The following is a 12,716-nucleotide window of genomic DNA, read 5'->3' as shown; positions in this document are numbered from 1 at the left end:
ACATCAGCCCAGAGGTAGAGTGGTAGATTTGCGAAGTTTAGCATGGATCGAGCAGCTTCAATGAAAGTTATATTGCTTCTTTCAACTACACCATTTTGTTGTGGAGTATAAGGAGCTGAGAAGTTGTGGTCAATTCCTTTCTCGGTGAAGAATTTATCAATGGTGGAATTAGTGAATTCTGATCCATTATCACTTCGGATTCTCCTAACTGGGAGTTTCATAAGAACTTCTATTCCTTTGAAAAACTTGATGAGCTCTGAGGCTGTTTCGGATTTTATTCTAGGGAAGAACACCCAAGTGAACCTTGTAAAGTCATCACCAATCACAAGAATGTATTTATTATGATGAAGACTTTCTACAGTGGATGATCCACAAAGATCAATGTGTAGAAGCTTTAATGGTTCCGAAATGGATTTTTCAATGATAACAGGGTGACCCTTCATTGATTGCTTACCACACTCACAAGCAGCACACAAGTGATCATTTTCGAATTTGAGAAGAGATAAACCTCTCACCATTTCGCCGGATACGAGATCATTCATGTACCGAAAGTTCAGATGAGCGAGCCTTCGGCGCCATAACCAACTGACATAAGGAACAACTTTGGAAAGAAGGTAGATTTGCGGTTTGCCAATAATCATGTTGATGACGAGTGAGTACATGTTCTCATTGCAAAGCAACTTGATTAAACACTCTTTCCGGTCTTCAGTCATTATATAGTTGTACTTTTTGCAAAATTCCACATGTTGATTTGAATTAGTGAACTAATCTACTCTTATCAAATTATGTTTCAGATCAGCTACATACGCCACATTTGAGATAGAGAAGTTTCCGTTGGTGAGAATTTCGTAACAATGAATTTGAGAGTTGGAGTTGTTGTCATATGTCACGTAACCAGCGTTTAGAGACAGCTATAGATCTCGCAGAAAGTCTTTTTACCCCGTCATGTGCATGGAGCAAGCACTATCAATATACCATATTGTTTCTTGCTCCGAATTAGACTTTGGGGCATAGGCACAGGCTTTGGACTTTAATTATGACTTAGGAACAACTTTGTGTTTCTAGGTGGTACATTTTGAGTTCTCTGGAAAAAGACAGAAGGTTAATGTCTTTTCATCTACCCAGTAGTCATATTCAATGACTAGAGAGTTGTGAATAATCTTGTTCGGACCTTTGACTTCCGGAGTGTTGGAAACAATTGTAACCTCCGAAATTGTTGTTTCATCAATGAGAGATTTGACTTTCCACCCAAGATTTTTCTTTGAAGATTTTGAAAGATTTTTTTTCTTTGCAGTTGTGTATTTTCTTGGTGAAAAAATGGTTTTTGAAAGATTGGGTTTAAGAATTGTGCCAACAGACTTAGCAATAAAAACAGATGAAACAGTCTCAGGATAAGTGTTTTGGACATTCATAGCATTCACGCGAGATTTAGGCTTAGTAGAACTGACTACTTTCTTGGGTTCTACAGGACTGAGAGATTCAGAAGGTCTTTTGAGGATCTTAGTGGTAGTGAAGGAGTTTTGACTATGGGTTAATGAATGGGAATTCTTAGATACATTCTTTTTGGAGTTTTCAAGGAAGCTGGAATTTTGTCTAGTCTTAACTTCCTTTTTATGTGCATTTCGAGCTTCTACTTTGGGATCTACAATGTCCTTCCTATTCAACATTTGTTTTCTCTTAGGGTGAAACGAGGATTATGAAGTTTGTCCTACCGATGGATTACTAAACTTAGGGTTAACGGGAACCAATTTTGTTTTTGAGACGACTAAGGAATCCGATTCGCAAGAATCAGAGGAGACACAACTTGAATTTTCAACATTATCATTGAAGGATGCCCATACAACCTCAGAGGTAACAGGTTCAGTTGTCACCAGAATGATTTCTTCAACAACACAATTGTTTGGAGGATTATGTCTAGGAACGTAATATGCGCAATTTGAAAAATTGTGATGAAATTTCGTGGTCCGATTCAGTTCCAGGTTTATCAGAGGCGGAAAAGGCATGGAATCGGGACACTTGACAACAATTGGTTGAAGCTCGGGAATTAAGGACTCAAAATTGTATGTGGTCTCATGAAGAGGTGACAAGGGAGAAACAAGGGTGTCCGAATGTTTGATGTTTGGAACCTCTCCCATGAATGTCAAATTTTGCAATTCCTTCAAGGGACGAGTAATTGGTTTCAGAAATTCGCTTCCGAGATCGGGTTCTTTAGACCATGGATGACGGAAACTATGAGTCATATGTTCGTTCGCTTCAAGCATGTCTATAGAATTACGCAAAACATCTATCTTAGCATTGAGACGTTTGTTATCAGAAATCAAGACATATTGTTTAGAATAGGTGATTTCACATTTGTCTTTTAAAATGATACATTCATCGTTTGACATTACAAGTTCACGCTCTAAAGACTCGATTTTCAATTTTGTATCCTCAAAACGTAACCTAAGGCGATTTAATTCACACTCCTTCTTCTCACTCGCTTATATGGTAGACTCATAGGCTTTATAGATGGTGCTTTTATCTATTTGAATCTGGGTTAGATAAGGTTCATAGAAAGACAAATCAAAATTATTATGAAAAATCATAGACTTTACTTGTTGAACGATGCTTCAACCAGGTGGATCGTTGGTGGCCATGTAGCAATAGTGAGGTTGAGCAACATCATCTTCATCTTCTAACCTTGATGATCAATACCCTTCATCATATTCAACCATTTTTCTTGCCATCAAACACATATTTCTTCCAGTTACCATGTCATCATCATCTCCTGATAACCAATATCCTTCAACATCTCTTTATACTGTTATTACAAAGGCTTTTCCACTTTCATCCATTTCTTGAGCTTTTCGGACGTAGTAAGCAGAATGCTTGATCTTTGGTTTCTGCGGAGCATCAGGCAAGCAATCTTTAGCAAAGTGGTTTGCATGTCCACATTTATGACATACAATTTTTTGGTTGTCCGATTTATAATTTTGAGACGGTTCCGGAGTAGAGTTTGGCTTAGTAATGTTTGGTTTGTACATGGGAGGATTTTTCGAAGTTGGTTTAGGTTCAAGAGCTGAATAAGGTTGAGGATTGTTTCGGTGAGGAGCATGGTATCGCTTTTGGTATGGTTTGTAAGAGGGATTGAAAGGACGTTTGTATTTTATGGAGAGTACTACAAATTCCTATTGGAAACGGAATTCAGATTCTATGGCTTCAGAATCATCAACATGAAAGTTTTGTATGGGTAAGATGGGTGTAGAGGATTGAACAGATGGAATAATGGGTTCGAAAGGGTCCGAAGTAGACAAGTTCGGAATGTTTGGTTCAAAAGAACGGACAAGAGCAAGAGGGCATGTGGAGAGTTCCCTTTTGGTTTGAGCAACATTAGACCCGTGTTGTTGAAGTTCATCAAAAGGTTGATAGAGATTTAACTTTTTCAATGAACCATTACTTTGAAGACAAGATTTCGCATTTCCCCATCCTTTGCTGAGACTGTTTATGAATTTGAGATTGTACTCCAAAGGAGTTAGGACAATCCCATGAGCAGTCATGTTTTTAACCACGATTCGGTAATGATTGGAGGCCGAGGCCACTGATTTACTAGGAGTGGTAGTGAAGGTATCGAAGTCACTCACAACTGAGGTGAGACGCTTGTATTTCATATTTTCCGAACCTTCAATCAGGTATTGAAGAGTGTACCAAATCTCTTTGGCTGATTTGCACAACTTGATGTGCTCAAAGAGTGAAGGAGGAACACCAAACACCATTTCTGAAAAAGAAACTTGATCAACATTAAGCTTCTCAATATCATCTACAGTTAGAGGAGCCGGGTGAGCTTCATCTTGACCCATAAGCTGAGCAACAACATCTCTCACAACTGTTCTTACAGGAACATGAGGACCTTCTTTGACAGATCTCCAAAATTCTTCAGCTTTATCTTTGGCCAGTAAGAATCTTTCCATTCTAACTTTCCAGTGATAATATTCTTCTACAACTAGTAATGGGGCACGTGTAGGGCCACCCACACTATTTGCGATTTGCAATGAAATCATTTGATGAGGATTAGAAGCATCCATTGAAGTTAAGATATCTTCAAGCTAAAGTGGTACATAGAAGAAGAACTTGTATCCTTCACACAAAAATTGTTGAAATACCAAGGTAATTTCAAACCAACTATAATATGATCTTATGGATTCAAAGGACAACCACTCAAGCTTTGATACCAATTGAGAGAACAAAATAGATCTGATGCGCACGGACAACGTTTGAAAACTCAAACCTTTAGTGAATGCTTAAGATCAATGTCCGCTTACTAATAAATGTTCTAATCAAGCCTGGACAGACCAGTCAAGTGCAAGTTAATATATATTCAACAAATAATCAAGTAATAAATGAGGAATGAGAATAAATGATCAAAGTGAAGCTACTAAATGAAGAACAAGAAGAATGTTTGAAAGAGAGTTGAAATAACTTAGTAAATGCCAAAAGTGAGTGAATGATCCATCTCATAACATTGCATTGAAATGTTCTTTAAATAGGAGTGAGTGAAACAAGGTACAAAATAATAAACATACATAGGACTTGATAAAAGGAATAATTATTACATTCTGATTGTCCAAGTTGACAAACGTACTAAGTCCTATGAAATGTCTAATCATGAAAAGAGACAAAAGTAATTAATACACAAAGAGACAAAACAGCTTCTCCGGATCAACACTAATTCCGGACATAATGTCCATTTTGGAATGACTTCATTCCTCAACTTCTTATCACCTTCTCTCCAGGTCCGGACAGCTTCCAGACTACTCTTTACTTCAGAACTCATGTTGACTTCGGAATAATCACAGGGAGTTAGAATTGTTAAAGGTTCACTTTCAGGTTCCAACAATAGGTAGAAGATAACATAACGAGTCTCTTCTGCAGTTGATGGCGGAGAGTGGTAGTCGGGGAACCCTCAGAAGCCTAAGAGATTTATTAGCACATAGGGTGCTTTGTAGTGAAAGTGAAGTAATTGATAGTAGAGAGGGGACTTAGAGAATTTGAGGTGATCCTTGAAGAAGCCATCATAGGTGTGGAATGTAGTAGTAGGTGTTGGATATAGTGTCTAAGCCCATAACTATATTTGGTTTATACTTGACCCGACTCGGCATGGTCCATTTGGGTTGCACTTCACCGGAACAATTTATGGATAATATTTGAGAATAGTACAAGTTACGATTTATTAATATATTATAAGTTCTAATATATTAATATAAGATCATATTATTTAATTAGTAGTGATCTATAATTAATCTAGGATTAATTTAGTGATCAAATATATTACTAATTAAATATGGGCTTCTATATTTATATAGTGTGGGCTTATGCTTATTTGGAATGGGCTAGGCTTGGATGGAGAAGTCCATGGATACTCCATGGAGCTTTAACCCATGGATCTCATGGAAATGAAGAGACATGGGTATTAGGGTTTACAGGGATGTAACCCTAATCCACCACATTATATAAAGGAGGCTTTGGCTCTTGAAATCACACTAGTTGACACATGTTGAGGTGAGGGCCGATTTCAAGAGAAGTGTGACTATTCTCTCAAAGTTCCAAGTTTGTGGTGATTTGTGACTTTCATTTGAGGCATCCACATTATTGGTGCTAGTCTCTAAAACTCCAAGGAATCAACTACAACTACAAGGTAAGTGTTTCTACTAGCTTTATTTGATTCAAGTTCCCCATGCCATGCTAGTTAGGATATAAGCCTTGGAAAAATAATTATTTGCATGTATCTTAGACAAACATAGATCCAAGGTTTATTAGGGTTGCATGTACACTTAGGAAGTGTTAGAATGCTCAAAACCCATCAGTGGTATCAGAGCCTAGGCTTGTTTGTTTGATACTTGTTGCAATATGCTTGAAAAAGTCGAAATCTTGCTGTCTGACTGATGGACTCGCCGAGTCCACTTGTATCTTCAACCTACTCGCCGAGTAGGTTCATGCACTCGACGAGTAGGGTCGACAGAGTGCAGTTTTTCGACTTTAGTTGCTGGAAATGGATTAGAAACATTACCCTAAACTATTTTGGTACTTGAAAACTTGTTTTAGAAGGTGTAATGTCTTTTCTAACTCATTTACAACAACTAGTTATCAAAATTACAAAGATTAAGTGTGATTTTGATATATGAATGTGTTCATGTTCATGATCTTGTTCTTATGATGTTTAGATGATCATAGGAATTATTTGTAACCTATGTGGTAGATTAATTCTTGATCATAATGTTTTTTTAATGGAGTCCATAACTTGTCCTCAAGTTATGGAAAACCAAAAGTCTCTTGGATTGAAAACCATTAAAAGAACACAAGAGTTAGAAAAATGAAGAGTCTTCATTTTATTACTCTATTAAACTCATAAGTTACAAGATATGAAAAGTTTTGAAAGTTTACAAAACTTGCCCTCAAGTTTTGGAACAAGTAAAGTCAAGTTAAAACTTTAGTTCCAACCCTTAGAATTTTAAAAGTTAAAATTCAACCCTTATACTTATAATATTATGATTTAATAATTATATATATATATATATATATATATATATATATATATATATATATATATATATATATATATATATATATATGTATAAGAACAAAGTCGTCTTACCGCTAGTACGCCTCATTCACGAAGCCGGTCTATAGGGTGGGTATAAGGTTGTTGCCTATAAAATGGTGACTTAATGGGTGTCCACTCTCATCCACCGCTTGCTTGACTGGTGGAGGGTCGTTAGCCGAACGGGTAAGACAAGGACTTATAAATTCTCATTCAAAGTATGATGAATATTATAGAGTAAGTAAATGTTTTATTAAATTCCCAATCTTAGTTACTTTAGGAAAAATGTGAATAAGGTGCTAATCCATGAAATTACACTTTACACTTTGTTTAAGTCGTTGGTGGAGCGTGTGTGGTTAACCGGCACACTAACTTGGACTTAACAAGGTAGGTAAAAGGTGACTTAAAGGTTTATTATAGTATCGATGGAGCGTGTGTGGTTTACCGGCACATCGATTGAGTGATAAACTTTAAAGGGTACCAAGTGATTTGCATGGTTACTTCACACCTCGTTTTGTGATCCTCGACATCCCAGTCACAAAACTTGGAGGGCACACTTGAGATTGAAACATGCCTTTGAAAAGTTCATTGAATCTCAAAGAATCTAGGAATTTCTAAGAACCAATCAAAGCCTAATACTTAAATATTTCGATTTTCGTGGTGGAAATTGGTGAATCGTCATTCACCTACCTTTCAAATATGGTATAGCTTAGATTACGGCATACCTCTTCTAAGTTATATTATATTGTGATTGGATCCTAGCCTTAATATTACATTTGGGTGTTTTATTAAGGACTCTCTTATATCTAAACTAATCTTGTTCTCTTCTTTTTAGATGTCTTCAAACAATGCTGCTTCTGGCTCTAATCCTAATGGCTCCTTTACCCTTATGAACTTGTGTGGGAAAGTCACCTTTAATGGATCCAACTTCAATGAGTGGATCAGAAACATCAGGATGATTACCCGCTACGAGGAAAAAGAATATGTCCTTGACAAGGAGCTTAAGGAGATTGATGAGACCACTGCAACTCCTTAGGAGATCGTTGAATTTTGGGCACATGAAAGGGATGCTACGAAAGTGGCTTGCATCATGATGGCCACGATGACAGCGGAACTCCAAAAGTCTTATGAGGATTTCTACCCTTATGAAATGCACCAAGATTTGATGGAAAGATACCATCAAAGTGCAAGACAAGAGAGATATGAAATCATCTGTTCCATGATAACAACCATGATGAAGGACGGGGAATCCGTCACGAGCCACATGTAGAAAATGCAAAGGTATGTGGATCGTTTGCTGAAGCTTAATGTGAACTTCCCTGAGGATCTTGCAATAGATATCATTTTGCACTCCTTACCATCGTGCTATGATCAATTCCGCATGACATATCACATGAATAAGGAAGAGGTCACACTCAGCAAACTTCAGGGACTTCTCAAGACCGCAGAATCAGGTCTTAAGGGGAAGTCGGTTGCTATCACTCCTACTCCAAACTCAACTCCGGTTTTGGCAATTGGGAAAAATCGATGGAGGAAGAGAAAGAGATCCTCGAAGGGTACCAAGGCTCGGACCCTTGATGGCTCTTCTTCAAGTTAAACCAAGAAAGGTTTCGTCACTCCTTCTTTTGACCCAAAAGAGGCTGAATGCTTCTATTGTCATGAAAAATCTCATTGGAAGCGGAACTGCCCAAAGTACCAGCAGGATGTGAAGGATGGGAAAGTCAAACCCAACCATGCAGGTACTTACACTATCATTTCTAATAACTCACCCCATTCAAAGTCTTGGGTCCTTGATACCGGTTGTAGTATTCATATTTGTTGTGACTTGCAGGGACTAAGAAGAAGTGAGAATGTGGAGCAAGGAAGAATAAACTTGATCATGGGGAATAAGAAAGCTTTACCTGTTACCAAGATTGGAGTTTATACTTTATCGCTAAGTAGTGGGTTTAATTTAGATTTGAATAAGTGTTGTTATTCGCCAGGAATGGCAAGAAATATTATTTTCTTTCATGCTTTGTACAAACAAGGGTTTACCTTTTCATTTAATAATGAAGTTGGTTCTATAGATGTTTTCTATAATAATGTTTTTATTTTAAAGCATTACCTTGTGATGGTGTGTATGAAGCTGTATCTGTTGTAGATAACTTGGGAAATAATGTTTTGTGTATTGATTCTACTAATAATAATAACTTGGATAAAGCATCATTATGGCATTGTCGTCTTGGACATATAAGCAAGAAACGCATAGGCCAACTCCAAAAGGATGGAGTCTTGGAGTCGTTTGACCTAAAGTCAGATGATAGTTGCGAATCATGCTTACTTTGAAAAATGACAAAGTCACCCTTCACAGGCTCGTGTGAGAGGGGTGAAGGTTTGTTGGACCTTATACACACGGATGTGTGTGGACCATTCAAACATGCCACAAGGGATGCTAATCGTTATTATTTGACTTTTACTGATGATTACAGTAGATATGGATATGTCTACTTAATCAAGCATAAGTCAGAGACTTTCGAGAGGTTTAAGGAATTTAAACAGGAAGTCGAGAATCAATTGGGCAGGAACATTAAGATGCTTCGATCCGATCGAGGAGGTGAGTATCTTAGTTCAGAGTTCCTCGAGTATCTTAGGGAATGTGGGATTGTCTCACAATTGACACCTCCCAGGACACCATAGTTGAATGGTGTGGCTGAGAGGCGTAATCGAACCTTGTTGGATATGGTTCGTTCCATGATGAGTCGAGCTATGCTACCAATCTCATTCTGGGGGTATGCCTTAGAGACTGCCGCCCATATTCTTAATCTTGTCCCTACAAAGAAAGTTGCCATAACTCCTTACGAGATGTGGACTGGCAAAGTACCTAAGCTAGACCACATCAAGATTTGGGGTTGTGAGTCTTTCGTGAGACGCGAGACTCATGATAAGCTCGAACCTTGAAGCGAGAGGTGTATTTTCATCGGCTACCCACAGCAATCCTTTGGTTACCTCTTCTACAGACCTAGTGACAATGTGGTCTTTGTAGCAAGAAGAGGAGTCTTTCGAGAGAGAGAATTTATAAGCCAAGGAGACAGTGGGAGGCAAATTGATCTTGAAGAAATTCAAGAATCAAGCGGTGAAGGAACTTCAAACACTAGCCCTCAACTTGAGGAGGAAACTCCTGTTGAGCCAGTTGATGAGCCTGTACCTCTGAGGCGTTCCACGAGAGTTAGGAATGCACCTGAGCATTACTATGGTTTCCATATTACTGCGGAAGGTGAGACACTTATTAGTGATGAGACACTAGTAGGTCTGGAAGAACCTAACAGCTACATGGAAGCCATGGCAGGCCCTAAGGCTGCTAAATGGAAAGAGGCCATGGATAGCGAGATACAATCCATGTATGACAATCAAGTTTGGAACTTGGTTGAGAATGTACCTAGTCGTAAGACTGTAGGGTGCAAGTGGGTCTTCAAGAAGAAGACCGACATGGATGGTAAAGTACACACTTATAAGGCGAGACTGGTTGCAAAGGGCTTCTCTCAAATTCCTGGAGTGGACTATGATGAGACCTTTTCTCCAGTAGCCAAGATTAAGTCTATTCGGGTTCTGTTAGCCATAGCTGCATTTTATGACTATGAAATATGGCAAATGGATGTCAAAACCGCTTTCCTTAATGGAAAGTTGGCTGAAGATGTTTACATGAGTCAGCCAGAGGGTTTTGTCAGCAACGAGTACCCTAATAGAGTGTGTAAACTCGAGAAATCCATTTATGGATTGAAACAGGCACCTCGCAGGTGGAATCTTTGCTTTGATGAGAAAGTCAAGGAATTTGGCTTTTCGAGGAGTGAAGATGAATCTTGCGTCTATATCAAGGCTAGTGGGAGCATAGTCAGTTTTTTGGTACTATATGTGGATGACATACTACACATAGGAAATGACATCCCAACCCTGCAGGAAGTAAAGTCCTGGCTTGGGAAGTGTTTCGCTATGAAGGACCTTGGTGAAGCTGCCTATATCCTAGGGATAAAGATTTTGAGAAACAGGAGTAAAAGACTAATGGGACTTAGTCAAAGTACCTACTTGGACAAAGTGTTGAAAAGATTCAACATGCATAACTCCAAGAAAGGTGAGTTACCCATTCAGTGTAACGCTAGATTGAGTAAGACACAAAGCCCTAGTACTGAGGCTGAGATAGCAGAAATGTGTCGATTTCCTTATGTTTCAGTTGTAGGATCGATCATGTATGCTATGACGTGTACTCGACCTGATGTAGCCTTTGCTTTGAGCATGGTTAGCAGGTATCAGGCGAACCCTGGAAAGGAACACTAGTTGACACATGTTGAGCTGAGGGCCGATTTCAAGAGAAGTGTGACTATTCTCTCAAAGTTCCAAGTTTGTGGTGATTTTTGACTTTCATTTGAGGCATCCACATTATTGGTGCTAGTCTCTAAAACTCCAAGGAATCAACTACAACTACAAGGTAAGTGTTTCTACTAGCTTTATTTGATTCAAGTTCCCCATGCCATGCTAGTTAGGATATAAGCCTTGGAAAAATAATTATTTGCATGTATCTTAGACAAACATAGATCCAAGGTTTATTAGGGTTGCATGTACACTTAGGAAGTGTTAGAATGCTCAAAACCCATCAGTGGTATCAGAGCCTAGGCTTGTTTGTTTGATACTTGTTGCAATATGCTTGAAAAAGTCGAAATCTTGCTGTCTGACTGATGGACTCGCCGAGTCCACTTGTATCTTCAACCTACTCGCCGAGTAGGTTCATGCACTCGACGAGTAGGGTCGACAGAGTGCAGTTTTTCGACTTTAGTAGCTGGAAATGGATTAGAAACATTACCCTAAACTATTTTGGTACTTGAAAACTTGTTTTAGAAGGTGTAATGTCTTTTCTAACTCATTTACAACAACTAGTTATCAAAATTACAAAGATTAAGTGTGATTTTGATATATGAAAGTGTTCATGTTCATGATCTTGTTCTTATGATGTTTAGATGATCATAGGAATTATTTGTAACCTATGTGGTAGATTAATTCTTGATCATAATGTTTTTTTAATGGAGTCCATAACTTGTCCTCAAGTTATGGAAAACCAAAAGTCTCTTGGATTGAAAACCATTACAAGAACACAAGAGTTAGAAAAATGAAGAGTCTTCATTTTATTACTCTATTAAACTCATAAGTTACAAGATATGAAAAGTTTTGAAAGTTTACAAAACTTGCCCTCAAGTTTTGGAACAAGTAAAGTCAAGTTAAAACTTTAGTTCCAACCCTTAGAATTTTAAAAGTTAAAATTCAACCCTTATACTTATAATATTATGATTTAATAATTATATATATATATATATATATATATATATATATATATATATATATATATATATATATATGTATAAGAACAAAGTCGTCTTACCGCTAGTACGCCTCATTCACGAAGCTGGTCTATAAGGTGGGTATAAGATTGTTGCCTATAAAATGGTGACTTAATGGGTGTCCACTCTCATCCACCGCTTGCTTGACTGGTGGAGGGTCGTTAGCCGAACGGGTAAGACAAGGACTTATAAATTCTCATTCAAAGTATGATGAATATTATAGAGTAAGTAAATGTTTTATTAAATTCCCAATCTTAGTTACTTTAGGAAAAATGTGAATAAGGTGCTAATCCATGAAATTACACTTTACACTTTGTTTAAGTCATTGGTGGAGCGTGTGTGGTTAACCGGCACACTAACTTGGACTTAACAAGGTAAGTAAAAGGTGACTTAAAGGTTTATTATAGTATCGATGGAGCGTGTGTGGTTTACCGGCACATCGATTGAGTGATAAACTTTAAAGGGTACCAAGTGATTTGCATGGTTACTTCACACCTCGTTTTGTGATCCTCGGCATCCCAGTCACAAAACTTGGAGGGCACAATCGAGATTGAAACATGCCTTTGAAAAGTTCATTGAATCTCAAAGAATCTAGGAATTTCTAAGAACCAATCAAAGCCTAATACTTAAATATTTTGGTTTTCGTGGTGGAAATTGGTGAATCGTCATTCACCTACCTTTCAAATATGGTATAGCTTAAATTACGGTATACCTCTTCTAAGTTATATTATATTGTGATTGGATCCTAGCCTTAATATTACATTTGGGTGTTTTATTAA

Source organism: Lactuca sativa, chromosome 1 (assembly GCF_002870075.4).
Source record: "Lactuca sativa cultivar Salinas chromosome 1, Lsat_Salinas_v11, whole genome shotgun sequence".
NCBI classification, from domain to species: domain Eukaryota; kingdom Viridiplantae; phylum Streptophyta; class Magnoliopsida; order Asterales; family Asteraceae; genus Lactuca; species Lactuca sativa.
This window is presented reverse-complemented; position numbering follows the sequence as displayed.